The 25,221-nt window shown below is 43.0% G+C and overlaps 1 protein-coding gene across 2 annotated transcripts in view; it reads left to right on the top strand.

Annotated features, from left to right (window-relative positions):
* The window catches only part of USP3 (ubiquitin specific peptidase 3), a 214,862-nt gene that overhangs the window by 64,718 nt on the left and 124,923 nt on the right, over positions 1-25,221 (top strand). For both annotated transcript variants that reach the window (XM_033437088.2, XM_033437089.2), the window contains exon 2: positions 20,476-20,695. The gene's annotated coding sequence lies outside the window, so the exon portion shown is untranslated. The remainder of the gene's footprint in view (positions 1-20,475; positions 20,696-25,221) is intronic.

Below are 25,221 nucleotides of genomic sequence, written 5' to 3'. Positions count from 1 at the left end.
AATTTTTTACTTTAAAATATTTCAAACTTATTTCAAATTTAAATTTGAATATAGCATGGGACATATACTAAAATGATTGCTCAATAATCTAAAATTCAAATTTAACTGGGCATCCTGAATGCTTGTTGTTATTAAATGTCAACTCTATGAGTAAAGAGATGTTAGAAGAATTGAACTGTATCAAATCAACTTGCATGGACCAGTTTGGAAAGCCGTGGGGATTTGGGGAAGGGTGGAGTGGGGGGGATTGAATTGGGTTAACTTAAATAGAAAGGAGTGGAATTTTTTTTTGATTTTTAAAATTTTTTTTGAAGTATAATTGATTTACAATGTTGTGTTAATTTCTGCTGTACAGTGTTCATTTCCACTGTACAGTAAAGTGATTCAGTTATACATAAATATTCTTTTCCATTATGGTTTATCACAGAATATTGAATGTAGTTCCCTGTGCTATACAGCAGGACCTTGTTGTTTATCCATCCTATACATAACAGTTTGCATCTGCTAATCCCAAACTCCCAATCCTTCCCTCCCCCTCCCTCTCCACCACACCCCATGCCTCCCCGCCCCTTGGCAAGTCTGTTCTCTATCAGAAAGGAATGAAGTTTAATTGGTTGGGGGAATAAAATACAGTGAGGTTGGCTGAGTTAAGAGTTGGGTTATAGACCCAAGTCCTGCTCCTAATGAACATTTATTGAGTACCTAAAGCGTGCCAGGCACTGGGTGAAGCACTGGGCATGCATTATCTCCTTGCACCCCCTCAGAGCAAGGGCTAAGGTGAGGCAAGCGAGGTGCCCAGGATGCAAAACTTAAGGAGACACTCATGTTCAGGGTGATGGAAGTGTGTCCTCTTCCCAGCCCTGCATCCCTTCAACAACCCATAGCCCCATTTCACAGCTAAGGAACCTGAGGCTTAGGACAGCTCAGCAGTATGTTCTGATTTGCTAAATTAGTTAACAGTGGAGCCGGGATGCAAGGCCAGAAGGTCTGTGCCCATAACCTTCCTTCACGTACCGCCTCTCTGACAGCAAGTGGTAGAGACAAGAAATTCGTCAGCCTCCTTCCAGACCATATGTCATACACACGACTTGATTTGTGTGGCGTGGCATTCACACATTTTAAATTCAGGGTGAGCGAAACCTCTAGGACAGAGTGGATAGAACTCACCTGTGGAGGTAGGGTAGGGGGATCTCTTCAAGTCCTTGACCTTAATGTGGCAGTTTGCAACCCTGGCTATTCATGAGAATGCCTGGAATACTTAAAAAATCCTAGCCCACCACAGATCTCTAGGGGTGGGGCCCAGCATCAATATTTTTAAACTTCCCCAACTTGAAACCTTCAAGGTTAAAAATCACACACACCCTTATATTCTTGAGTGCCTAAGTGATGAATTAAAGGACATACGCTCCAAATACAAAGAGATGGTTTCTGCCTTCCCACCATACCCCACACCCCCCCCCACTCCTCCAAAGACCTGAGAGTTTTCAGGGGACAAATCAGGCCGAGAGATGTTGGGTGAAGGGAGCCTGGGGACGTGCTGAAGGCTGGCAACCTGCAGCCTTCCTGCTGTCCTGTAAACAACAAGGGCAAGAAGATAGCAAGATGGGTGTTTGAATCCCAAACACACTTGTTTTAGTGTAGGCAAGACTGTGACATTTTTTAGTCCTGAATTGTGGGGTGGTACCAAAGAGAAGGGTAGAGATGTGACTAGCTCTGTTAGCTTGCACCTCTGAGGATACCCTTTGGTAGGGGTTCTCTAGCTTGCTTCCTTATCCCTGAAGCTGCCTTGTTTGTACACCCAGGACCAGAGGGAAGATCTGAAGTGGCAGAGAATCCTCTGTCATGTCATGATAAGCAGGAGGGCACAGAAACCGGATGCAGAGAGGAGCCGTTTTCCTTGGGCCAGGCTCAGCCAGGGACAAGCCAAGTGACCTTAACAGATCGCTTAAACTGCCTGAGCCTCAGAGGACAGTTACTCCTGCTCTGCCTCCCTCCTAGACTTGGTCTAGGCAGATTAAAGGAGATACTAGATGCAAGCCGTGCTTAGACAATGTTGACGCTCGATGCAACTTGTAACTTTTATGGTTCAAATGAGAATTTCATATGTCAGCTCTGGACCCTCGTGGAAAGCTGTAAATATTTCTGTGAAGACCTGAAAGGCCTTTTAAAAATCTTTGATAATATTTCAGACTCTGTCATTTTTGTTATGAAACCCATATTCATTTATTTTATCTCTATCTACTTTAGATATGCAGAGTTTGCTACTTGAGGAAGTTTCTAGAAATCATTCTAGTTTAACATTTCCAGTGACTTTGTACCACTATGAAGGTATTTTCAAGGACCAGAAACAACAGCATGGGAGATTTAGAAATGTAGAATCTCAAACTCCACCCCAGACCCATGACTCAAAGACTCAGAATCTACATTTTACAAGATCCCCAGGTGATCTGATGTGAAAGCCTTGTCCTAGTCACTAACCTGTGGGGTTTGAGAAAATCAGTGGGAAAGAAATAAGTCCTATGCCTGTTACAGTTTGAGAAGCACCCACTCAGAAAAGCTCCCAGACCCTTGTGTTAAGAGGTCTTCTCAAATCTCCTGGGGGGTGCCAGTGCCCCCCAGTATTTCAAGAGTGACTCCTGATATTAGAGATGAGAGGGGGAAACCAGGGGCAACTAAAAGGTTGAGTGTGAGGCATTGTGCATGCAATTACCTGCAAGACAGGCTATTATCCCATTTTACAGATGAAGAAACTGAGGTGGATTAAGGATGAGTAACTTGACTAAGGTCTTGTATCTAGTTAGTGGAGTCCCTGGAATTCTAATTAGGATCTGAGTAGCTAATTTACGTCATGACCTATTCCACCACTCCACTCTACCTTTCAGAGTAGAAGACCTGCTTCTAAATGCTGCCTTAGGCTCAGGCATGTAGCTTAAATGTAGGTCTTTATACCACAATACTGTTTTCATTGTGGCTTTCCTCCAATATCTAATTCCAGTACATTTTCATCGCTCAGTAAAGAAACCCATATCCATTAGCAGTCACTTCCCATTCTCCTCACCCCAAAGCCTCTTGAAACCATTAATCTACTGTCTGTCTCTGAGGATTTACCTATTCTGGACGTCTCATGTAAATGGAATCATATAACATGTGGTCTTTGGTGGCTGGCTTCTCTCACTTAGCGTATATTTTAAAGGTTCATCCATGTTTAGCATTTAACAGTACTTCATTCCTTTTTATTACCATGTAACATGCCACTGTATGGATATAGCACATTTAAAAAATTGTTATTGAAGTATAGTTTCTGTACAATGTTATATAAGTTACAGGTGTACAATATAGTGATTCACAATTTTTTTTTTTGGCTGCACTGCATGGCATGTGGGATGTTAGTTCCCTGACCAGGGATCAAATCCATGCCCCTGCAGTGGGAGTGCGGATTCTTTTTTTTTTTTTTTTTTTTTTTTTTTGCGGTACGTGGGCCTCTCACTGCTGTGGCCTCTCCCGTTGCGGAGCACAGGCTCCGGATGCGCAGGCTCAGCGGCCATGGCTCACGGGCCCAGCTGCTCCGCGGCATGTGGGATCCTCCCGGACCGGGGCACGAACCCGTGTCCCCTGCACCGGCAGGCGGACTCTCAACCACTGCGTCACCAGGGAAGCCCGGGAGTGCGGATTCTTAACCTCTGGACCGCCAGGGAAGTCCCCACAATTTTTAAAGGTTATACTCCATGTATAGTTATTATGAAAGGTTGGCTATATTCCCCATGTTGTACAATATATCCCTGTAGCTTATTTTATACCTAATAGTTTGTACCTCTTGCTCCCCCACCCCAGTCTTGCTCCTCCTCACTGGTAACCACTGGTTTGTTCTCAATATCTGGAGCACATTTTGTTTATCCACTTACCAGTTGATGGACATTTAGGTTGTTTCTAGTTTTTGGTTATTACAGATAATGCTGCTATAGACATTGGTATACAAGTTTTGTGTGGATACAGGCTTTCACTTCTCTTGGATTCATGCCTAGGAGTGGAATTTGCTGGGTAACGCTGTGTGTAACTTTTTGAGGAACTGCCTGACTGTTTTCAAAGAATATTTTCACCATTTTGATACAGTATGAGATTTAAACGAGATCAGAATTTAGTCGAAGAAACCCAGGGAGCGTGGAACTAAACAGACAAGAATAGAAGTCATTCTGTGAACTTTAACCCAAACTACATCTGACTGTCTAGTTACTCAAGAGAGGACAGAAAACAAATTTGAACAGAACCTGGGAAAGACAGTCGTCTAAGAGCCTGTGACTGTTGATAACAGAGCCCACGACCCCGCAGCCCTGGGCCCAAGTCTCTCCTTGCCGCTAATTCACTGTGTGACCTTGGGCAAGAGCCTTCTTTCTGGCCTGTTTTCTCAACTATAAAATGAGAATTTGCATCTGAATGTGCTCTAGCTGCCTACAGTTCGGTGTCAGTCCTCGTGCATGCTCAGGGAGGTCCTGTGCCTTTCCTGGGGCCCGAAAAACCTCGGGGAATTGCTGGAATTACAGGTGCACCCAAGGACCTTTCGGGAATGATGACAAGTGAGAGGCTTTCCCAGTCACGTGCTCAGTGACAGGCAGTCTGACACCACCGGGACAGAGGTTGCTCAGCCTACTGTAAACTGAATCACGTGGGCGCCCAGTTCCTGGATACTGTGAAAGTGAGAATGCAGTTCACCTGCTTAGAAAGAATAAGATAGTAGCAATGGCAACCACCGCACCAAACTCCACTTTTAAGCTTTGCTTTTGAAAAATAACATTTATTATGTGTTCATTATAAAAGTAACATGTGCTCATTATAGAAAAAGTTAAAACATAGAAAAAAGTAATGATGAAAATAAAAATCAAGTATAATACTACCATCCAAAAATAACCACAGTTTACACTTTGATGTTGGTTTTTCTATTCTTATCTTCATATTTGTAGTTACTAAATTGGTATTATACTCTATACATGTTTTGTTTCCACTTATTCCGTGTCATTAAAGAGTCTTCAGAAACTTGATATTAATAATTACAGACTATTCCATTATGTAGATATACTATTGTTTATTTAACTACTCATTTATTATTAGATATTTATAGAGGGAGGGGTTCCCTAAGGTTTGTCTCTAAAAATAAATGAGGGTCATGTTTGTTTCAGGAATCCCAGACCCCCTGGCATTCAAAGCCCTTCACAATTTAACTCCATGCTGTCTTTCCATCCTCAGCTGCCTGAGACTCCAGTGCAGGGCAGACGTTTAGCCTGTGTGCACGGATGGAGCTGTCCTGTTTGTAAAAATACTAAAATACTTCAGCAGAGGGTTAAATTGCGAGGAAGCCATCTCTGACTGCTGTTCTGAGCACGCCACCACAACCTCAGCATCCCTCCTCCACCCCAGTGCCTCTGCAGGGACCTCCCCTCAAACCCAGCAACTGAGACTACTTGGCCAGTAAGCATTAGGACTGCTTAGTGCCTGGTCTTTACCAGTGTTAACTCTGGACTTCCACACCTTCTCCAGGTGGCCCTTTGTTTACACTGCTTCCTCCACCTAGAAAACAGTTCTCATTCCTTGAAATCTTGCCAATCCTTCAAAACCTAATTCAAGTCCCACCTTCTCCATGAAAATTTATCCAGCAACTCCGGCTCAGTCTGATCTCTTGGTCCTATGAATTCTTCCAGTCTTGGTTTGTTATGTTATAGTTATTTCTGCCTTCAGAATACTATTGACACAGCATTTGCATTTCTTTTTTTGTTGTTTTGTTGTGTTTTGTTGAATTTTATTTTATTTATTTTTTTATACAGCAAGTTCTTATTGGTCATCAATTTCATACACATCAGTGTATACATATCAATCCCAATCTCCCAATTCATCCCGCCACCACCCCCACCCCCAGCCGCTTTACCCCCTTGGTGTCCATACGTTTGTTCTCTACATCTCAACTTCAGCCCTGCAAACCTGTTCATCTGTACCATTTTTCTAGGTTCCACAGATATGCGTTAATATACGATATTTGTTTTTCTCTTTCTGACTTACTTCACTCTGTATGACAGTCTCTAGATCCACCCATGTCTCTACAAATGACCCAATTTCGTTCCTTTTTATGGCTGAGTAATACTCCATTGTATATACGTACAACATCTTCTTTATCCATTTGTCTGTCTACAGGCATTTAGGTTGCTTCCATTACCTGGCTATTGTAAATAGTGCTGCAGTGAACACTGGGGTGCATGTGTCTTTTTGAATTATGGTTTTCTCTGGGTATATGCCCAGTAGTGGGATTGCTGGATCATATGATAATTCTATTTTTAGTTTTTTAAGGAACCTCCATACTGTTCTCCATAGTGGCTGTATCAATTTACATTCCCACCAACAGTGCAAGAGGGTTCTCCACACCCTCTCTAGCATTTGTTGTTTGTAGATGTTCTGATGATGGCCATTCTAACTGGTGTGAGGTGATACCTCGTAGTTTTGATTTGCATTTCTCCAATAATTAGTGATGCTGAGCAGCTTTTCATGTGCTTCTTGGCCATCTGTATGTCTTATTTGGAGAAATGTCTATTTAGGTCTTCTGCCCATTTTTGGACTGGGTTGTTTGTTTTTCTAATATTGAGCTGCATGAGCTGTTTATATATTTTGGAGATTAATCCTTTGTCCATTGATTTGTTTGCAAATATTTTCTCCCATTCTGAGGGTTGTCTTTTCATCTTGTTTATGGTTTCCTTTGCTGTGCAAAAGCTGGAAGTCTCATTAGGTCCCGTTTGCTTATTTTTGTTTTTATTTCCATTACTCTAGGAGGTGGGTCACAAAGGATCTTGCTGTGATTTATGTCAAATAGTGTTCTTCCTGTGTTTTCCTCTAAGAGTTTTATAGTGTCCGGTCTTACATTAAGGTCTCTAATCCTTCTTGAGTTTATTTTTGTGTATGGTGTTAGGGAGTGTTCTAATTTCATTCTTTTACATGTAGCTGTTCAGTTTTTCCAGCACCACTTATTGAAGAGACTGTCTTTTCTCCTTTGTCATAGATTAGTTGACCATAGGTGTGTGGGTTTATCTCTGGGCTTTCTACCTTGTTCTATTGATCTATGTTTCTGTTTTTGTGCCAGTACCATATTGCCTTGATTACTGTAGCTTTGTAGTATAGTCTGAAGTCAGGGAGTCTGATTCCTCCAGCTCCGTTTTTTTCCCTCAAGACTGCTTTGGCTATTTGGGGTCTTTTGTGTCTCCATACAAATTTTATGATTTTTTGTTCTAGTTCCGTAAAAAATGCCATTGGTAATTTGATAGGGATTGCATGGAGTCTGTAGATTCCTTGGGTAGTAGAGTCTTTTTCACAATATTGATTCTTCCAATCCAAGAACATGGTATATCTCTCCATCTGTTGGTATCATCTTTAATTTCTTTCATCAGTGTCTTATAGTTTTCCGCATACAGGTCTTTTGTCTCCCTAGGTAGGTTTATTCCTAGGTATTTTATTCTTTCTGTTGCAGTGGTAAATGGGAGTGTTTCCTTAATTTCTCTTTCGGATTTTTCATCATTAGTGTATAGGAATGCCAGAGATTTCTGTGCATTAATTTTGTATCCTGCAACTTTACCAAATTCATTGATTAGCCCTAGTAGTTTTAAGGTGGCATCTTGAGGATTCTCTATGTATACTGTCATGTCGTCTGCAAACAGTGACAGTTTTCCTTCTTCTTTTCCAATTTGTATTGCTTTTATTTCTTTTTCTTCTCTGATTGCTGTGGCTAGGACTTGCAAAACTGTGTTTAATAATAGTGGTGAGAGTGGACATCCTTGTCTCGTTCCTGAACTTAGAGGAAATGCTTTCAGTTTTTCACCATTGAGAATGATGTTTGCTGTTGGTTTGTCATATATGGCCTTAATTATGTTGAGGTAGGTTCCCTCTATGCCCACTTTCTGGAGAGTTTTTATCATAAATGGGTGTTGAATTTTGTCAAAAGCTTTTTCTGCATCTATTGAGATGATCATATGGTTTTTATTCTTCAATTTGTTAATATGGTATATCACATTGATTGATTTATGTATATTGAAGAATCCTGCATCCCTGGGATAAATCCCACTTGATCATGGTGTATGATCTTTTTAATGTGTTGTTGGATTCTGTTTGCTAGTATTTTGTTGAGAATTTTTGCATCTATATTCATCAGTGATATTGGTCTGTAATTTTCTTTTTTTGTAGTATCTTTGTCTGGTTTTGGGTCATGGTGGCCTCATAGAATGAGTTTGGGAGTGTTCCTTCCTCCGCAATATTTTGGAAGCATTTGAGAAGGATGGGTGTTGGCTCTTCTCTAAATGTTTGATAGGATTCACCTGTGAACCCATGTGGTCCTGGACTTTTGTTTGTTAGAATATTTTTAATCACAGTTTCAGTTTCATTACTTGTGATTGGTCTGTTCATATTTTGTATTTCTTCCTCGTTCAGTCTTGGAAGGTTATACTTTTCTAAGAATTTGTCCATTTCTTCCAGGTTGTCCATTTTATTAGCAAAGAGTTGCTTGTAGTAGTTTCTTAGGATGCTTTGTATTTCTGTGGTGTCTGTTGTAACTTCTCGTTTTTCATTTCTAATTTTATTGATTTGAGTCCTCTCCCTTTTGATGAGTCTGGCTAATGGTTTATCAATTTTGTTTGTCTTCTCAAAGAACCAGCTTTTAGTTTTATTGATCTTTGCTATTGTTTTCTTTGTTTCTATTTCATTTATTTCTGCTCTGAACTTTATGATTTATTTCCTTTTACTAACTTTGGGTTTTGTTTGTTCTTCTTTCTCTAGATCCTTTAAGTGTAAGGTTAGATTGTTTGAGATTTTTCTTGTTTCTTGAGGTAGGCTTGTATAGCTATAAACTTCCCTCTTAGAAGTGATTTTGCTTCATCCCATAGGTTTTGGATCGTTGTGTTTCATTGTCATTTGTCTCTAGGTATTTTTTGATTTCCTCGTTGATTTCTTCAGTGATCTCTTGGTTATTTAGTAACGTATGGTTTAGCCACCATGTGTTTGTGTATTTTACGTTTTTTTTTCCTGTAATTCATTTCTAATCTCATAGCATTGTGGTCAGAGAAGATGCTTGATATGATTTCAATCTTCTTAAATTTACTGTGGCTTGATTTGTGCCCCAAGATGTGATCTGTCCTGGAGAATGTTCTGTGCACACTTGAGAAGAAAGTGTAATCTGCTGGTTTTGGATGGCATGTCCTATAAATATCAATTAAATCTATCTGCTAAATCTATCTGGTCTATTGTGTGATTTAAAGCTTCTGTTTCCTTATTTATTTTCATTTTGGATGATCTGTTCATTGGTGTAAGTGAGGTGTTAAAGTCCCCCACTCTTATTGTGTTACTGTCGATTTCCTCTTTTATAGCTGTTAGCAGTTGCCTTATGTTTAGATGTGCTCCTATGTTGGGTGCATATATATTTATGATTGTTATGTCTTTTTCTTGGATTGATCCCTTGACCCTTATGTAGTGTCCTTCCTTGTCTCTTGTAACAGTCTTTATTTTAAAGTATATATTATCTGATATGAGTATTGCTACTCCATCTTTCTTTTGATTTCCATTTGCATGGAATATCTTTTTCCATCCCCTCACTTTCAGTCTGTACGTGTCCCTAGGTCTGAAGTGGGTCTCTTGTAGAAGGCATATTGATGAGTCTTGTTTTTGTACCCATTCAGCAAGCCTGTGTCTTTTGGTTGGAGCATTTAATCCATTCACGTTTAAGGTACTTATTGATATGTATGTTCCTGTGACCATTTTCTTGTTTTAGGTTTGTTTTTGTAAGTCCTTTTCTTCTCTTGTGTTTCCCACTTAGAGTAGTTCCTTTAGCATTTGTTGTAGAGCTGGTTTGGTAGTGCTGAATTCTCTTAGCTTTTGCTTGTCTGTAAAGCTTTTGCTTTCTCCGTCGAATCTGAATGAGTTCCTTGCTGGGTGGAGTAATCTTGGTTGTATGTTCTTCCCTTTCATCACTTTAAATATATCATGCCACTCCCTTATGGCTTGTAAAGTTTCTGCTGAGAAATCATCTGTTAACCTTATGGGAGTTCCCTTGTATGTTATTTGTTGTTTTTCTCTTGCTGCTTTCAATAATTTTTCTTTGTCTTTAATTTTTGCCAGTTTGATTACCGTGTGTCTCGGCGTGTTTCTCTTTGGGTTTATTCTGTATGGGTCTCTCTGTGCTTCCTGGACTTGGGTGGCTATTTCCTTTCCCATGTTAGGGAAGTTTTTGACTATAATCTCTAAATATTTTCTCGGGTCCTTTCTCTCTCTCTTCTCCTTCTGGGACCCCTATAATGTGAATGTTGTTGCGTTTAATGTTGTCCCAGAGGTCTCTTAGGCTGTCTTCATTTCTTTTCATTCTTTTTTCTTTATTCTGTTCCACAGCAGTGCATTCCACCATTCTGTCTTCCAGGTCACTGATCCATTCTTCTTCCTCAGTTATTCTGCTATTGATTCCTCCTAGTGTAGTTTTCATTTCAGTTATTGTATTGTTCATCTCTTGTTTGTTTGTTCTTTAATTCTTCTAGGTGTTTGTTCTTTAGTTCTCCTAGGTCTTTGTTAAACCTTTCTTACATCTTCTCGATCTTTGCCTCCATTCTTTTTCTGAGGTCCTGGATCATCTTCACTATCATTATTCTGAATTCTTTTTCTGGAAGGTTGCCTATCTGCACTTCATTTAGTTGTTTTTCTGGGGTTTTATCTTGTCCCTTCATCTGGTACATAGCCCTCTGCATTTTCATCTTGTCTGTCTTTCTGTGAATGTGGTTTTTGTTCCACAGGCTGCAGGATTGTAGCTCTTCTTGCTTCTGCTGTCTACCCTCTGGTGGATGAGGCTACCTGAGAGGCTTGTGCTAGTTTTCTGATGGGAGGGACTGGTGGTGGGTAGAGCTGACTGTTGCTCTGGTGGGCAGAGCTCAGTAAAACTTTAGTTGGCTTGACTGTTGATGCATGGGGCTGGGTTCCCTCCCTGTTGGTTGTTTTGCCGGAGGCAACCCAACACTGGAGCCTACCTGGGCTCTTTGGTGGGGCTGATGGCAAACTCTGGGAGAGCTCACCTTAAGGAGTACTTCCCATAGCTTCTGCTGCCAATGTCCTTGTCCTTGTGGTGAGCCACAGCTGCCCCCCGCCTCTGCAGGAGACCCTCCAACACTAGCAGCTAGGTCTGGTTCAGTCTCCTATGGGGTCACTGCTCCTTCCCCTGGGTCCCGATGCACACACTTCTTTGTGTGCGCCCTCCAAGAGTGGAGTCTCTGTTTCCCGCAGTCCTGTCAAAGTCCTGCAGTCAAATCCCACTAGCCTTCAAAGTCTGATTCTCTAGAAATTCCTCCTCCCATTGCTGGACCCCCAGGTTGGGAAGCCTGATGTGGGTCTCAGAACCTTCACTCCAGTGGGTGGACTTTTGTGATATAAGTGTTCTCCAGTTTGTGAGTCACCCACCCACCAGTTACGGGATTTGATTTTATTGTGATTGCGCCCCTCATACCGTCTCATTATGGCTTCTTCTTTGGATGCGGGGTATCTTTTTGCTGAGTTCCAGTGTCTTCCTGTCGATTATTGTTCAGCAGTTAGTTGTTATTCCGGTGCTCTCGCAAGAGGGAGTGAGCGCACGTCCTTCTACTCCACCATCTTGACCCAGTCTGTCTGGATCGGGTTGTTTGTTTTTTTAATATTGAGCTGCATGAGCTGCTTGTATGTTTTGGAGATTAATCCTTTGTCACTTGCTTCATTTGCAAATATTTTCTCCCATTCTGAGGGTTGTCTTTTCGTCTTGTTTATGGTTTCCTTTGCTGTGCAAAAGCTTTAAGTTTCATTAGGTCCCATTTGTTTATTTTTGTTTTTATTTCCATTTCTCTAGGAGGTGGGTCACAAAGGATCTTGCTGTGATTTATGTCAAGGAGTATTCTGCCTGTGTTTTCCTCTAAGAGTTTTATAGTGTCTGGCCTTACATTTAGGTCTTTAATCCATTTTGAGTTTATTTTTGTGTATGGTGTTAGGGAGTGTTCTAATTTCATTCTTTTACATGTAGTTGTCCAGTTTTCCCAGCACCACTTATTGAAGAGGCTGTCTTTTCTCCATTGTATATTCTTGCCTCCTTTATCAAAAATAAGGTGACCATATGTGTGTGGGTTTATCTCTGGGCTTTCTATCCTGTTCCATTGATCTATATTTCTGTTTTTATGCCAGTACCATACTGTCTTGATTACTGTAGCTTTTTAGTATAGTCTGAAGTCAGGGAGTCTGATTCCTCCAGCTCCATTTTCCTTTCTCAAGATTGCTTTGGCTATTCGGGGTCTTTTGTGTTTCCATACAAATTGTGAAATTTTTTGTTGTAGTTCTGTGAAAAATGCCATTGGTAGTTTGATAGGGATTGCATTGAATCTGTAGATTGCAGTAAAGCTATTTCTTAAAAGCAAGAGAATGATGAACAGGAAATGAGGACAGTAGAGTGAAGAGAATGCAGCAGCAAAGGATAAGTGGGAGCATTGCAGGTGACATTTTTCCTTAAGCTTTGTATGCGATTTGTTTTATTATTCTTTAAATTGTACTTACATGTTATATATATATTCTTGTATGAGTGAACTTTTTGCCAAAAAAAAAAAAAAAACCTCTCTTTTAAGAACAAGACCTGGGTTTTTTAAAGGGCAGTCAGACCACTATCAGAAGGTATTTTCTATGTAGCTGAAATTCATACTAGCTGGGCTGCAATAAGATCAGGGGACATTAACACAGGGGGCTTTCCCCATTCCAGGATTTACTGCACAAATGCTGCCAATAAAATATAGCAAAGAACAAACTGAGGGGCTGAAATTGTGCATGACAATGAATTAGAACTTACTGCTATACCCTAGTAGCCCCTCTGTGAATTTTTCACAGTGTTTCACAATTTATAAAAACTTTAATATAAGTTAACTCTGTCAGTTCCCATAATGCCCCTGAGAGGTAGCCAGAGAAGGTTATTTTTATGCCTATTGTGAAGAGAAAGAAACCATGTCACAGAGAGGTAATGTGACTTGCCTGAAGACACACAGCCAGGATTGTGTCTAAGAACTCCTGGTCAAGTGCTCCTCTTACCTCAGCTGCTGCCTCTCTGTTGAGTGTGGTAGACAGAGATTCTGCCCCACATCCTGCACCACACCTCCCTCCCACCACATCTTTCCTGGGAATGGGTCAGCCTGCCCTGGGCCCTGGCCCCTTGCACCCCCCTTCGAAGACTACTCTCTTCTCTGGTCCTGAGTTATATTCCCCTGTGTCCCAATCAGTAGGAGTCTTCTATTTCTTCTTCTCTAAGGAATTGTTCCAGACACTCATTTTCCTTGTCTTTGTTACAGCCCCTCTACATGGATTTCTATCTCCCGCCTACTACAGTTGACCCTCAGTATCTGCAGGGGATTGGTTCTAGAACCACCATTCCCCCCTCCGCCAGAATACCAAAATTTGCGGATCCTCAGGTCCCTCATATAAAATTGCAAAGTACAGTCAGCCCTCTGTATTGGCGGATGCGGGACCCACAGTGGCAGAGTGCTGACTACAATACGTCATCAGTTTGTTGACACCTGTCCAGGCTTGAACATCTGTGGGATGGCGCCCTGGGCACACAAATCCTACAGATAGCCCTATAGGGTGCAGTTGTTCTCAATGGGAAACATATATGAGTAGTTTGAAAAAGCTCCCAGGTGATTCTGATTGGCCGTTCCATTCCTCATTGAGAATCAGTGAGACAGTGACATCTTCGCTTTGGGAGCTGGTCGAATTAGTTACTTAACCTCTCTGAGCCTCCTTTCCAAATCTGTTACTCCATAGGTGTTTTTAAGAAATTAAATGAGGTAGTGCCTACTACAGGGTATGTGTTAATGAAATGTTATTTCCCGTCATCTAATCATCCCAGAAAAAAGTAGTAATAGATTAAACCAAAAAGCCTTACCGACAGTCAGAATAGCTCACCCTCACACAGGTCCCATTTCTAACATTTGCTGTCTTCTTTCAGAAGAAGGACTTGTGCTCTGGAAAAGTATTTTAGCTACTGCTCAGAACCCTGCATGGTGCAATACTTTGAGTTAGAGAGGAAAGGCCCGGAGTTCTTGTTGGACGCTATGTAGAAAAAGGAAACTAACTCCCAGCACAGAAAGCATTCCCAGAGCTGTGCTCCAGAAATCATCCAGGCTGGGAGGTGGCCAATTTCCATGCAGGGGGTAGGGGAGGGTCAGGAAGGAGGGAATCACAGGTTCATTTACATTCAGGACACAGGAAAGATGCAAGGGGAATCAGTAGCTGGGGGTCTAGTTTGCTGTGTGAGTTTAGGCAAGTCACTTCACTTCTCCAGGCCAGGGGTTTGGACCATGGCCCCTTCCTACCTCAAGGACACTCTGTATTTCTTCAGAGTCACTAGGAAACAAATTAACTCTCCAGTCACATAATTTTCATTTGCATTATTGTAACGTAGGCTGATGTCCAACTCTTTTTCATAAACAGTGGGAAATCATGTCATTTCCACTACCGAGTCAAGCACAGCCAAGGGTTACAGAATCCCTTCTCTCACTTTGTAGCTCTGGGCAGCAGAAGAGACTTGCACTTTAGATTCTGAAACAGCTGAGCTTTCTTAGGAAGACCCCATTAGGAGTTATTAACCCAGTTATTAAAACAGTAAGTACCTTTCTTACATCCTGGGCTGCAATACTGCAATCTTCTATTGCTGTTCTCTAGGAAAAGACATCAAACAAGATACTCATTCAAAATTTTAACCACAATATGAACAGACATTTCACATGAGCAATTATAAATAGTCACGTGCAAAAAAGAACCTGCCTACTGGTATCCAGAGAAATGCAGATTAAAGGAAATTTGGGACCCCATTTAAAAATGTAATTCTCGGGCTTCCCTGGTGGTGCAGTGGTTGGGAGCCCGCCTGCCGATGCAGGGGACGCGGGTTCGTGCCCCGGTCCGGGAAGATCCCACAGGCCGCGGAGCGGCTGGGCCCGTGAGCCATGGCCACTGAGCCTGCGCGTCTGGAGCCTGTGCTCCGCAACGGGAGAGGCCACAACAGTGAGAGGCCTGCGTACCACAAAAAAAAAAAATGTAATTCTCAAAAATGTGTAAAAGCAACAATATTCAATGTACCTGATGTTGCAGCAAAAGTGACTCACGGATATAATATTGGTGGCATTGTATTGTAAATTAGTAACAGCTCTTTTGGGAAGCAATATGGCAACACATAGGATGAACCATGTTCGTGATCATTGAGAAGGAATGCGATAAAAATCTGCATGAAGAAGTTAACGTCAGCAATATCTATTATAGCAAGAAAAGAAAGGAAAAAAATTATGAGTCTAAGCTTACGGGACTTGCTACATAGATTATGATACAGGTACACACTTGTCTCTTATAGAGCTATAAGGATAATTATGAAGATCAAGTAGCAACAGAGAAGTGTTTATTGGGAGTGAAACGTGTCTAACTTCAGAATACCAGGTGTTATGATTATAGCTCTGTAAAAATGTGCACACAAGTGTACAAGGGCTGGAAGGTGTTGAAATAAAAATAGCTACAGTGTTTGGAAGGTGAAATACTGTGTTTTAAGTTTTTCAGCTTAGATGTCATTTTGTCTTCAATTAAATAAGTAGAAGAAAGTATATCAGTTAAAAAAGAATCTTATTCCTAAACTTCCCCACTAGACAAGGAGAGCAGGGACCCTGCCTGTCTTGTTCAAGGTTGTTTATCAAAGCACATGTCTGGCACGTGGTAGGTGCCCTGTAAGTATTTGTGGGCTGATTGACCACTGCTGTCAGCCTTTCTAAACAGGGTTTAATAAATCACTGATAAAGGCCTCCTGCTTTTGCCAAGATGCCTTTACCAGCACCTTCACAGTCTCCAAAAGTAAAAACAGCTTCCTTTACAGGCAGCTTTTCAAAACCCCGCATCATCTCTCCCCCAGAGTTGCACTGGCAGAAGGAGGACCTCACTTTAAAGCCACCACCGACACCAGGGCCAGTCTAGGTGGGAAGAACCTTCCTTTTCTTTGGCAGCTTCACCCTTGGGGCAGATCCTCACAGGGTCACAAGGGGGAGCAGCTTGATCCCCAAAGTCATCTGGACACTAACTCTTTACACCAGGAGGTGGCAGCCTACGCGCTTCCTTACGGCGAAGGGCCCTTTGACAGTTCATCGTTCAGAGTCCGCCCGTGGTGAGGGCGTGACAAGGGTGGCCAGGCCTCAGGCCAAAGTCAGGAACAGATGGAGGCAATCAGTGCCTGCTGTGCCTGGTGCTGTGAGAGATGGCATCTCCCCCATTTTACACTTGGGGAAACCAAGGCCCAGACAAGCTAAGAGACTGCCAAGTCCCCAACCCCTAGTAGAGTAACATTGCCCAGAGCTGAGCCCAGCTCTCCTTACTCCAGTGCCCACCCTCTTTCCATTACACCATGTGCCTTCCGGTCCCCTGGCAACAGTAGTCTGAAAAAGTAGGCATGGATGTTTCTAAACCTTTGGTTAAATGCTATTTATTCATTCATTCATTTATTATTGTTGTTGAAAGTCTGCTTATTTCCCAATTTTAATTCTAATCAATTGCAAGAACTTCTTAACCAGAAATATAGTTCCTGCACTAAGGAAGGGAATTTCTGCATAATGATGCCTAATTATTAATTTCCACCATTTATACTTGTCAGGAGTGACCAACAAATAGGCTTTCATTTTTTGAAGTTTTGTGAACAAGTCTACCGTACAATTTCTGCTAAGTTAAATGCTTTTTGTTTATTTATTTTTGGCTGTGTTGGGTCTTCGTTCCTGCACACGGGCCTTCTCTAGTTGCAGCAAGCGGGGGCTACTCTTCGTTGTGGTGCGCGGGCTTCTCATTTTGGTGGCTTCTCTTGTTGCAGAGCACAGGCTCTAGGCACGCGGGCTTCAGTAGTTGTGGCACACGAGCTCCGTAGTTGTGGCGCACAGGCTTAGTTGCTCCGCGGCATGTGGGATCTTCCCGGACCAGGGCTCGAACCTATGTCTTCTGCATTGGCAGGCGGATTCTTAACCACTGTGCCACCAGGGAAGTCCCTTAAATGCTTTTCAAATCACCATGCAAATTATCAAATTGATCCTATCCTTTGACCTTGAAATACCACTTTGGGAAATGTGTTCCAAGGAAACAAAAATATGCAATATATATTTATAAATATATACATTTTATGTATTTTGAAATATAAAAAAATAAAACAAAGGTGTATACAGAGATGTTTAGATCTGAGCTTCATATTGCATTTAAAACTGGAAGTGGCCCAAATGCCTGACCACGGGCAGAAGCTGGGAGGATCTTGCTGTAGTCATTACACTGACACTGAGAATGGTCATTGTGAAGATTGGAGCCGATGTCCAGCACATCACATGGGCACTATCATACTGGACATTAAAATATTAAAATAGAAAAAGCAATAAAAGCAAAAATAAACAAGTGGGACTGTATCAAACGAAAATGCTTCTGCACAGCAAAGGAAACAGTCAACAAAATGAAAAGGCAACCTACTGAATGGCAGACAATATTTGCAAATCACATATCTGATAAGGGGTTAGTATCCAGAATATTTAAAGAACTCATACAACTTAATAGAAAAATGCAAACAATCTGATTTTAAAATGGGCAGAGATGAGTAGACATTTTTCCAAAGAAGACATACGGGTGGCCAATGAAAAGATGCTTCACATCACTAATCACTGGGGAAATGAAAATCAAAATCAAAATGAGATATCACCTCACACCTATCAGAATGGCTGTTATTAAAAAGACAAGAATTAAGTATTGGTGAGGATGTGGAGAAAAGGGAGCTCTTGTGGACTGTTGGTGGGAATATAAATTGATACACCCTCTACGGAGAACAGTATGGAGGTTCCTTAAAAAACTAAAAATAGAACTACCATATGATCCAACAATTCCACTTCTGCGTATATATCCAAAGAAAATGAAAACACTAAGTTGATAAGATATTTGCACCTCCATGTTTATTGCATTACTTATAGTAGTCAGGACATGGAAATGACCCAAATATCCATTGATGGATGAATGAATAAAGAAGATGCTATATATATATATATATATATATATATATATATAAAATGGACTGTTATTCAGCCATAGAAAATGAACTCTTGGCATTTAGGACAACATGGGTATAGGACAACATGGATGGACCTTGAGGACATTATGCTAAGTGAAATAAATCAGACAAAGACAAATACCACGTGATCTCATATGTGGAGTCTAAAGAACAAAAACAAAAAACCCAAGCTTATAGACACAGAGAACAGATTGGTGGTTGCCAGAGGTGGGAGTTGGGGGCGGTGGGCAAAATGAGTGCAGGGGGTCAAAAGGTACAAACTTCCAGCTATAAAATAAGTCACCAGGATGTAACACATGGCATGGTGACTCTAGTTGCTAACACTCTCTTGCATACTTGAAAGTTGCTAAGAGAGTAGATCTTAAAAGTTCTCATCACAAGACAAAAAAAAAAAAGATAAAACTAGTAACTAAGTAAGGTAACACATGTTAACTAGACTTATTATGGTGATCATTTCACAATGTATACAAATATCGAATCATTATATTGTACACATAAAACTAATGTTATAGATCAATTATACCTCAATAAAAAATAAATTTAAAAAAATTCTTAAGTAATTCCATATCAGTTGGCAAATAGTAGGGACTGAGTGTCCCCCCCAGCCTCTCTGACCCCTCCACTAGGGTCTTCCTAGATCTCCCCATCCATCAACTAAATGTGAAATTGCCTGGTGCAGAAGGACCCTCCAGGACCGTACACTGTGCAGTGGTCAGTACACATCCTAGAACCAGTTATTAAATATTTTTAAACCTCCCCTGGCTAAGATTCTGTACCTTTACAAAAAGGGACCTTATTTTGGAATGAGACAAGAGATACAGGGATAGATAAAGAGAGACATTATATGACTTAGTAAGGAAAATGAAGTAGAACTTGATATAATGAATACAGTTGGCCCTCCCTGTCTGTGGGTTCCAAAGTCAATTCATTTTATGTAAGAGACTTGAGCATCCTCGAATTTTGCTATCCACGGGGATGCTGGAACCAATAACCTGTGGATCATGAGGGAGGATTCTATAAGGAATAGCAATGACACAAACTTGTATTTGCATAAACAAGACAAGAGTCTGTAAATATTCTGTAAATGAGGGAAACACCCTTTCCCCCTCTTTGCTTCTTTGAAGAAAATTGCAGGTTTTTTTCACTCTCCTCCTACTCTTCTGGCAACAAAGTAGTTTGGGGAAGGCTGAACCTGGAGGTGATCTGGATGGTAGCAGAGCAAATCTAGATTCCCTGAGCCAGACATGGCAGCTTATCCCTCTGGCCAAGGGGTGGATTTGCATCAGCTGGCGATGTAGTTCAGGCCGGGGAGGTGGGAGGGAAGTTGGCTGGGAAGATTATAGCAAGCCTTTCTTTTCCTATCTAAAGGGACCATGACAGGAACATCCCCTTTGTTTCCTTTGAGGATATCTTGCTTAAAACTAAAGGCAAGGGCTTCCCTGGTGGCACAGTGGTTGAGAATCTGCCTGCTAATGCAGGGGGACACAGGTTCAAGCCCTGGTCTGGGAGGATCCCACATGCCACGGAGCAACTGGGCCTGTGAGCCACGACTGCTGAGCCTGCGTGTCTGGAGCCTGTGCTCCACAACAAGAGAGGAGGCGACAGTGAGGGGCCCACGCACCGCGATGAAAAGTGGCCCCTGCTCGCCGCGACTAGAGAAAGCCCTCGCACAGAAACGAAGACCCAACACAGCCAAAAACAAATAAATAAATTTATTTAAAAAAAAAAACTAAAGGCAAACATCTTGCATCCCCAAAGGGAAAGCTAAGGGAATTTCAGAGAATAAAAATCTTAGCCATGACATCTTTGAACTGCTGAATGAATCACCCCTGAAGATGCTCTACTACTAGCCTTCTTGTTATTGTTCAAGCACTTTAGCTGGATTTGCTGGTATTTGCAGAGTCCCACTAGAATGTAGGCTATTTGTTTACTACTGTATCTGTATGATCTATGACACTGCCTGGTACATAGCAGACCCACCATAAATATTTGTTGAAGGGATAAATGAATAAAAAGCATCCTCATTGATGTAGGAGGGTATTCAGTTTTCCGGTGGTCTTGGTGTTAGATTTTTCTGTTTAAGTTTAAAAAATATCCAGTCATGTTGTTGACCATCTATTGTCTCCAGTGCCTAAATGTTATGGGAAGAGGAAGACCTGGATTTGAATCTGGATCTGCTACTTACCAGTCAAGTGTCCCCAGGCAAATTCTTCATCTTCTCTGAACACAACTGTAAAATGAGCACAACTACTAAATTATAGGGTTGCTGTGAGGCCTAGATGAGAAGTGGCCACAGAGCTGGGCACATGGGAGGGGATCAGTTGGTGTGTGCTTCTCACTTCCCTATATCTCCATATCCTCAGGTACCAGCTGCCACGAAGCCTGAGTTCCTCCTTGACCTTGAGAAGGGCCTCATGGGCCAGGGGAGGAGTCAGACATATCAACAAATCAACCAACTGACCGATGTTAACATCGCCAGAAATGGGACAAAGTGACATCATACAGCTCCTGATATGATACCCTGAGATGAACCCAGCATCACCTCTGGCTACCCTGGCCAAGTCTGCACAGCATGAACCCAAGGTAAGGAAATATCAGACAAACCTAAAATGAGGTACTTTCCACAAAATAACTGGCCTAGATACTTCAAAAATGTCAATTGTCATGAAAGAGCAAAAAAAAAAAGAACAGGGAACTGTTGTAGATTAAAGAATACTAAAGAGACATAACAACTACATGCAATGATGATCTGGGAATTTTCTTTACTGTTAAGGACATTATTGGGATAATTTGTGAAATCTGAATAAGATCTGTATATTAGATAATTAGTATCAAAGTTAATTTCCTAACTTTGATAATTATTCTCTAATTACATAAGAGAATTTCCTTGGTTTTAGAAAACATACACATTGAGGCAGTAGAGGGGTATAATGTCTGAAAATAACTCATAAGCTGTTCAGAAAAAAATAAAATTATACACCCGGGGGGGAGAGTGAGAGAGAATGAGGAGAAGGTTAAAGCAAATGTGGGAAAACATTAATATTTAGGGAATCTGGGTGAAAGATGTACAAGAATTCTTTGTCCTATGCTTGCAACTTTGCTTTAAGTTTGAAACTATGTCCAAAAAAAAAAAATTTAAAAAAATTTTTAAAGCAATACTAGAGCCATGTCCTGAAGGACACTAGGAATTTGTGGGTTGGAAAAGGAGACTTCCAGGCTACGTAAAGACCTAGGAAAGTATTCAGGAAGCCGCTAGGTGCTGGCGGGTCCATTTCATAGAAAACTGCATTTAAACAGGTTCTGGAAAGAGGTGTCAGCGTCCTCCAAGCAGACAACAGGAGGAAAGGCCCTTCAGTCAGTGGCCAGACGTATGAGAGAGCAGGGCACTAGCAGGCAGAAGTTAGGTGTGGCCGAGGGCGGTAAAGCTGGACATTCAGGTTGGGGACAAATTGCAAAGGATGAGTGCCCTGCCAGGCGTTGGGACTGTATTCTGCAAGCAGGGAGTGGAAGATAAGATCTATGTTGGAGACAGAGGGGAGGATAAATGGAGAAGAGCAGGACGGCAGCCAGGCCACAGGTGACTTGTGCAGTGTCTGGGGAGTGAAAGAAGATGCCAAAGGCCCAAATGATAGCCCTTTGGCCAAAACGAGAAGGGCGATATGTACATTCCCCCCACCCCCCAACCCATGGGGAAGCAAACTGGCACACCAGTTTTGGTGCTCTGATTCCTGTTTGCTCTGCATTGCAGAGGCCACAGGACATTTGACTCTCCAGCATGGGCAAGCCCCCAGCAGGCTTAGTGGGTGGAGCAGACACTGACGCGTACAGCAGGGGATGGAGGGCCACTAAGCCATCTCATAGTGGAAGGCCTTCGCTAAATTCAGAAAACCACCTCCGTTCCCTGTCCTGGCCAGCGTGGTCTCTTCCCGTCCCTTCAGTGCCTGATTTCCCAAGATTCCAGTGGGCTACCCAAGGGACTGTTATGGCCGGTTCTGCCATGTTTCCACCCCAGGAGGCTAAAGGCCTGGCCACAAATTCAGTTCCTTTTATTGCACAACAGTTGGGCATTTTCGAATCAAATTGAGCCAATCCATTCATTCAACATTCAACAAATATTTGCCGGGTGTTACTGTGTGCTTAAGGGACTTATCTAAGTGGAAAGGGGAAGTGGGTAGGGCGGGAACATGGCTGGGCTATATTGTAACGAGAGTGGTTTTTCCCTTGGCGTTTCATTTGGTATATCCGAATTAGATATTTGTTTCTCATCAAATTTGAAAGGAATTGTTGTCTTTAAGTCACTCCTAGCCTAATGAGGATGCAGCCCAGCACCAAGTGGCACTAAGGGGCATTCTGAGCAGCGTAGTAAACACTCATGGAGCAAGATGATCCCCGTGTGGCCTGACTCGTGCCAGGGCCTCTTCGTAGTCAGGGTGGTTCTGATGACAGTGATGATGATGTTGAGCAGCTCCTATGTGCCAGGCACTCTGCTAAATGCTTTCTGCACGTTCTCTCCAAACATAACCACTTAATCCTGAGAGGTAGATATTTTATGCTTGAGGAAACTGGTTCAGAGAGATTGATGGATTTGTCCAAGGCCACAGAGCCACTTGGGGGCAGAGTCTGGATCTGAACTCAGACCTTCTTGTCTCTAAAGGTTACGACCATTCCAGTGTTGTGCCACTTCCCACCGCTTCGAAATGGGAAGGAAGTTTCAGATAAATGACTAAAAGGATCCCCCAAGGCGACGGTTCTCAAACCTTAGCAAGAATCAGCGACACCCAGAGGGCTTATTAGAACACAGATGGCTGAGTCCGTGTTGAGGTGTCTGAGGTGGGGCCTGCTGATCTGTATCGCTAACAAACCCAGGTGATGCCCACGCCGCTGGTGCTGGGATCGCTCTCAGGACCACTGCCCGTAGGGAGGGCAGCGAGTTGACTCTACTGGTCCCCCACTCCTCCCCCACCCCTCTGTTAAGTTCGGCGTCTGCACAATCTTGCCATTTCCCCCGTCTGAAGAGGAGGCCGAGGCTACTGCTGCCTCCCTTCTGCTGTCTCCCTGGGAGCCTGTGTTGGGCGGCAGGAGCGCAGAGCGTCCCTGGCTGAGCCCTCTGCTCCCAGCTGCGCACAGACTCATCTGCTCTCGGGTCACTGCCCTCTCTCTCTGAGCTCCACCGTCGTTCCCAGGCTTCCCGAGCTTTCGCTCACTTGTTGATTCTCTGCCAACCGACCCTGCTGTCCTCTCCTCGGTCAGGTGTGGTGTGTGAGCTCTGATCTCCTACAGCACCCTCTCCTGAGCTGCAGGGAACGTGGGACGCAGAGGTCGTCTCTGTCACCCGAGATCCTTGTTCCTCTGGGAAGATAAACTTTCTAGCAGCTTGGTAAACTTCCCAAGTTATAGTTTAACATGGGAACATGTGTTTCAAAGGCTCATGGACTTTTAGACTTGGAAAAGCCTTAGCTGAAAGGAGGAGAAGAAGGAAACGAACACTTACTGAGAATCTGCCATGTGTCAGCACAAGGCCAGAGGCTTAGTGTGTGTCACAGTATTTACTCTTCACAGTGATCCTGTGAGTTCTGGGGTGTGTGTGTGTGTGTGTGTGTGTGTGTGTGTGTGTGTGTGTGTGTGTTTTAATCTCCATGAATAGTAGAGAAAACTGAGATTCTAAGAAGTTCAGCAGCTGGTCCTGACCACACAGCTAGTTAGCAGCTGAGCCAGGATGCAACCCCAGGTCTGCCCCTGCTCTTTCCACCACCACTGACCCATCAGTTCACGTCATTGGTGTTCTCTCTAACTCTGAGATAAATTTACTGGGTTTTGAGCCACACATGAGGCCCAAAGGCTGGCCTTCTAAGACAAACCCTGGGTCAGTCACGCAGTGGTCAGTGCTGGGGATGCTGCCAGGGGGTGGGAGGAGGAGGTGAGGAGAGAGGCCACGATCAAGCGCTGGGTGAGCAGGGGGAAGCTGCCAGGAGTCTGGGGGAGTTGGTAGCAACTCTCCGCCTGGGAGCAGGCAAAGGCAAACGGGATTGCAGGAGTCTCCAAAGAAGCAGCAGCAGCCAGACCCTCAGCTCAGGCCAAGCTAATGGCTGTGCTGCTCTGAAGAGCCAGGTGCCAGCCTTCCTGGTCAGGCTGTGGGCCTGTGTAAAGGCAGCTTCTGTCCGGCACATCTGTCAAGTGCCTACTTTTGTGCCCAGCATGGTGAGGTGTTGAGGCTACACTTAAAAAAATAAACAAATAAAGCATCCTTGTCATCAGAGAGCTCACAGTTTGGGAACAGGTGCAAGCAGCTAATAAGACCCAGCCAGATAAATATGGTTTTTAACATGGTGCTTTGTAGCTTAGAACACCTGTTCGCATATACATAGGCTGTCCAGGGACCCTCACAGGGACACTGCCGCAGGGGAGAGAGGAAGGGCACTGTGCCGATCGTTCGGCCCTTCCACATCCGATGCTTCGTGGACCCTCGGCACACCCCACGGGGCCCACAGAAGAGGGAGTCCTGACTGCCCCTTGGTGCGTGGGTGAGGCTCCCCAGAAGGATAGTGTTCAGCTGGGCTTGGAGAGATAGATAGGAGTCCTTTATGCAGAAAAGAGAAAGAGGAGGTTACTGTACTGCCATTTCTTATACTATGATTTTGGTGTCGTAGGCACTTTTAGCTGCCAGGAGCAGGGCTTGAGCTGGGCCTCTCAGCCTCTTCCATAATGATCTGAAAAGCCCTAACTCTTTGGTCCGTCTTCCTGTGGCAGCTCCCTTCAGGAGAGCCAGAAGGTCTAAGGTGCTGGCCAGCAAGCATCTCAGAGGCTGGTGGGTGTGCTTACAGCTGATGAGGGCTGGCTTGGGAACAAAAGTTAAGACTGACTTTTCTCTCTCTCTCTGCCATCCATTTTTCTTCAATGACTGTCTTCCTAGAGTCTGTCATGTAATGACTGTGACAGGACCAGGGACAAACGAGGGAGGAGCCGTCAACCATGCCTGTCATCTGTCCTCATTAAGTCCCCGAAAGAAAACGTTAGTTGTGAATCAGTGAAAAATCGAGCACGAAGCCAGTGGGGAGCAGATTTAAATGTGTCTCTTAACTAGTGGCGAGTGAGAAAACAAGTTCTGGATT

The sequence above is a fragment of the Orcinus orca genome, chromosome 2 (genome assembly GCF_937001465.1).
Source record: "Orcinus orca chromosome 2, mOrcOrc1.1, whole genome shotgun sequence".
NCBI lineage: Eukaryota > Metazoa > Chordata > Mammalia > Artiodactyla > Delphinidae > Orcinus > Orcinus orca.
The sequence above is the reverse complement of the archived record's forward strand: the minus strand, read 5'-3'. Positions and strand labels throughout refer to the sequence as shown.